The following is a 4,338-nucleotide window of genomic DNA, read 5'->3' as shown; positions in this document are numbered from 1 at the left end:
GGGGGGAGGGGGTAGGGACCACCCTCGCGCCCACAACAACCCCTGCTGCGCACATACACCAGGCGCTTCCATAGGCACGGTCATTAACAACCCCCGAGCAGCGACAAACGAACGCGGAGAACTCTCCCCTCCTCCTCCTGGAGCCACCGCCGCCGGAGCCATACAATGCGAATGCAATAATGGCACGATGAGACGCACATACACATTACTCAAGCGAGTACTCGGCAAATACCCCGCGTCATCGTCGTCGTTGTCGTCGTCTTCATCATCAACGTAAATGTTCGTCACCGCCATCATATAGGGACGCCATGGAGCCAGCAACAGCAACAAGCTCTCCGCGAGCGATTGGCAAGAGCTCCACAGCCACGCTCACACTTGCACCCTGGGTCAAGAAACACAAAACACGGCGTGGGAAAAAGCCACACACCTGCAATAGTGGGACAAACTGTTTACACTACCGCGAAGGCATTTTTACACACCTCTATAGGCGTTTGAATGATTATTTACAAATTTGGAAATGGGTGTTGTTTTTTTTATTTAAAAGCGCGAATTTCCGTTCGTTGAACTGCAGGTATGCGTGAGACCAAAAAAGAAAGAAAAATAACCAAAAGAGATTTTGCGCACCTTACAAGGTTGCCATTATACCCTTTGTCAAGTTTGTAAATGCTCATTCACACATCTGCAGGTGTGTAAAAAAAACAACAACAAAAAAACGTCACAGTTGTGTGCGACATTTGAATAATGACATAAATTAGTGGCCACACACTGGGTCCTGCTGAGCGCCTCGTGGCCGCGGGTTAGCCTCGCCCGCCCGACGAGCGCGCCGGGCGTGCTGCATACCCTGCGCGCCACAGGCTGAGACGATCCTGGCCGCGCGAGATTCAAATAGTTGTTTGTTCTTTAAAGATGGGATAAGGTGGGTGGTTTCCTTTCTTTGGCCCAGCCTTGAGGTTGTTCCCGAGTTCATGTTGGATTCCTTTCTCCCCCCCCCCCCCCTCCCCCGGTCTTCGGGTGGAAGTCATATTTTTCCAGTGTGGCACATTTATCATGGCTTACGGAAAGCCCTGCTATTGGCGGTCTCCAAGCTCTTTAACAAAGGTCATAAAAAATTGTTCCACCCTCGAACTTGAGAGCGGGTCAGCGGTCGGGCGGTCGGTGGATTATTGGGGAAAGGGGGGAGGGTCAGAAAGGCGAAAGACATCGGCTCAAGCAAATGAGCTGAAAGGGAAGAAAGTAGAAAAGGATTTATTTTTAAAGGTGCTGCTTCTGTTCTCGACCCACTCGGAAACGGATATGAAGGAGCGAGGCGCGTCCTCCCTGCTTTTTGTGCGAGGCGGTTTTCCACGTGGGATACCACGACGGGGCTTTTCAGACTCACTTAGAGGGGCGGGGCGGGGCTACCTAAGCCGAGCCGGTGAGTAGACAGGCTGTAGTCGTTCTCAAGTGAAGAGAGGGTTTTTCGGCACTCGGCTGGCTTGCAGCACCAGTGTGTGCATGTGTGTGTGTGTGTGTGTGTGTGTGTGTGTGTGAGTGAGAGAGAGAGAGATAGAGAGATGGATTAGGTGGAAGAAGAAACACGTCAGCATCGCGGACCCTCGAGTGGTAACTTGTTAAGATTTCTTCTTTAATTCAAACATTTCCTGTTACTTAAAATTACGAAGCGTCTTCGCTGCACTTTGACAGCCGGATTTGCGCCTTTGAAAATTACAAAAAATCTGCGAAAGAAAAAACAACGCTGAAGTGTGTCCCTTCAGGTGGTCTGGCACATGGCGATGATGGTCTCTCTAATTCTAAAAGAAGGCCGGTAAACATAGTGAAAGATCGTTGTTGTAGGTTTTACGGGAAAAATTTTCATGAATAGTGTATTCGTAAAACTTCATTTTAAAATGGTAAAATTACAATCTGTATGAATCGCTTCTCGACTTGAAATTCAACAACGAACTAGGAATAATGGTCCGTCGTAAATTGACGACATATTTTGTAAACAAAATATATCGTAAATTCACGGAGATATTTTTCACAGTGAAGCGAGACCTCAAACAAATGTTAATATGAGTTATAACTCAACTGTAGTTGAGGTACCGGGCATGTCTCTTAAAGTGGCCAAATGGAAAAAAAGACCCCTGATGTATGCATCCAATCCAATGGCACCAAAAATATTATAAGAAGACTAACGTTAATATGTATATGGCGTTGTATCGTTGACACGAACTAGTTTACAGTATGCCGAAATAGACAAACCTACAACGCCTACAACGCAAAGACACGTACTTCTACGACCCGGGGGAAGACTGACGTAGTTCCGAGCACTGACTTCAAACACACGTAGTTCTGAGGCCTTCGGCATAAGACTCACGTAGTTCTTATCTTTTTGACCAAGAAGTGCGTGAGTCTTGCTGAAGGCCTCAGAACTACGTGTGTTTAAAATCGATGCTCGGATGGACGGACAGACAGACAGATGGACGGACGGACGGACGGACGGACGGACGGACGGACTGCGAATGAATAAGGATACGATCTCTTGATAAACAGAAAGCAGCGACTCTAGCGCCTAGCGCGCTCTCGCGCCTCGCCGCCCTATTAGCCAGCATTGTCTGGCTGGCGAGATTCTGTCCTTTAATTCCATGCGGATGCCTCGCGACACAACACCACAATCATCTTCATCTCGAAACAAACGACTTCTATTCACTGTCTAATATTATTGGCTGCACCGTGGATTGCACCTCTTGGATTTGCCCGGACCACAACCCACATTTCCCCTAGATTACTACCGAATTACCCCCGGATTACCCCAGAATCGCGCCCAGATCACCCACGAATCACCCCCTGGATCAAACCCCACAATAATCCCAGATTACCTCGGATTACCCCCGAATTGATACAGTTGTCGTGCACTGACAAATTTTTTTGGCCCTAGGTACTGGACTTTTTGTCCCCAGATCGAAAGATTTTGACGCACGAAACAATTTTTGCTCCAAGGACAAAAGTTTTATTGCCTGACCTCACATGTTCACTGCCTCTCACCAAAGTTTCTGATCGAGGGAACAAAATGTGTAGTGCTACAATATACGACGACTGTCTTGTCCTAGGGGAGAAATTTTTTTCTCAATGTGCCTCGCGGTTTACCCAGAGACACCCTGTTTACTCTCACCTCAGTACCGCTGGTGCCGCGATGCGGGCCGCCGGGGCGGGGTTCCGGAGGGGGCGATGGGGACGGTAGGCCCGCCGGTGCTGCGCTGGCCGGCGTCAAGACGGTCGTCCGCCTCCATCTTTGAGATCGTGGGGTGCTATGCACCACACCTCCCCCACTTGACGTCAAAACAGACTTCTCTTCCAAAAAACTTCGCAGCCCCTCCCAGATACTTTTGCTTGTTGTTGCTGTCCTTGTTTTCTTACAGTTATTATTATTCCGGCAATTCGTTCTGGCGTGACACAAGCTGCTGTCCAAGAGCTAGCCTGCTCGCCGGCGGCGTGCACTAGACGTGCATGGGCACGCTCGGGGCTGCCGCCGGGGGGGTGCGAGGGCGGACCGCGCCGTGGACCGGAGCGGGGCAAGAACGGGCGCAGACTGAGCGGACGCCCAGAGGAGCGCTCCGGCCCCCCCCCCCCCTCCATCCCGCCTACCCCCACCCGGAGTGACAAACGCCCACCCACGTTGGTAATTCGGTCCAAATTTAAAACCCTCACTTGTTACACACGTGCACACACCATTGTTGATGTTGAAATTTTAGTATCGCATAAAATAATGATCTGAGTTGTGCCTTTACACACGGTAAAAACAATGACTCATCTTTTACGGGAAAAGGGACAACTCTGGGGAAAGCTCCTCAGATTTCGAGAAAGTGTCCTGAAAAAAAATGTGGGAATTTTCCTCATTCTTTGCGGTGGTCTTTTCAAATCCGCGAGGCGAGCTCAGAGTGTAACCCGATGTAACTTGTAACCCGATGTACTCGCAAACACACGTTGCCATGCAGAAAATAATGTAAATTTTTATTTTAGTGTGGTGTGACCGGCAGTGACAATTTCTAGGTAAAGGTAAACAGAGCGTCCCATAGTTGGTCACTATACGCACGCATTTTGCACGTAATTTTTTTTTGTTCATTTTTTTTTCACAACGTACTACTAGCCTTTTGCTGCTGCCCCGTGCTGCAGGCCCCACACTGGAATTTCAAGTGCGGTTTGCGTCTCGGGCCCGTGGCCCCACGACGACTCCAGGCCCCTTTCGCCTTCTTTTACGAGGACATTAAGATTCTCCCGCTGCTATCCTCTCCTCCCATGACCCGGGGTGTGTTATAATGACGCTCCACTGATGCAGTGGCGCGACCACAGCCCGGGCGG

At 49.7% G+C, this 4,338-nt stretch overlaps 1 protein-coding gene across 1 annotated transcript in view; it reads right to left on the bottom strand.

Annotated features, from left to right (window-relative positions):
• LOC127750485 (neuropeptide CCHamide-1 receptor-like) overlaps positions 1-3,546 on the bottom strand; it is a 41,944-nt gene extending 38,398 nt beyond the window's left edge. Inside the window, exon 1 of the mRNA XM_052272267.1 lies at positions 3,152-3,546. The gene's annotated coding sequence lies outside the window, so the exon portion shown is untranslated. The remainder of the gene's footprint in view (positions 1-3,151) is intronic.
• Positions 3,547-4,338: the final 792 nt, after the last annotated feature.

This window comes from Frankliniella occidentalis, unplaced genomic scaffold (genome assembly GCF_000697945.3).
Source record: "Frankliniella occidentalis isolate FOCC.00 unplaced genomic scaffold, Focc_3.1 Scaffold196, whole genome shotgun sequence".
In the NCBI taxonomy this organism is placed as follows: Eukaryota; Metazoa; Arthropoda; class Insecta; order Thysanoptera; family Thripidae; genus Frankliniella; species Frankliniella occidentalis.
The sequence above is the reverse complement of the archived record's forward strand: the minus strand, read 5'-3'. Positions and strand labels throughout refer to the sequence as shown.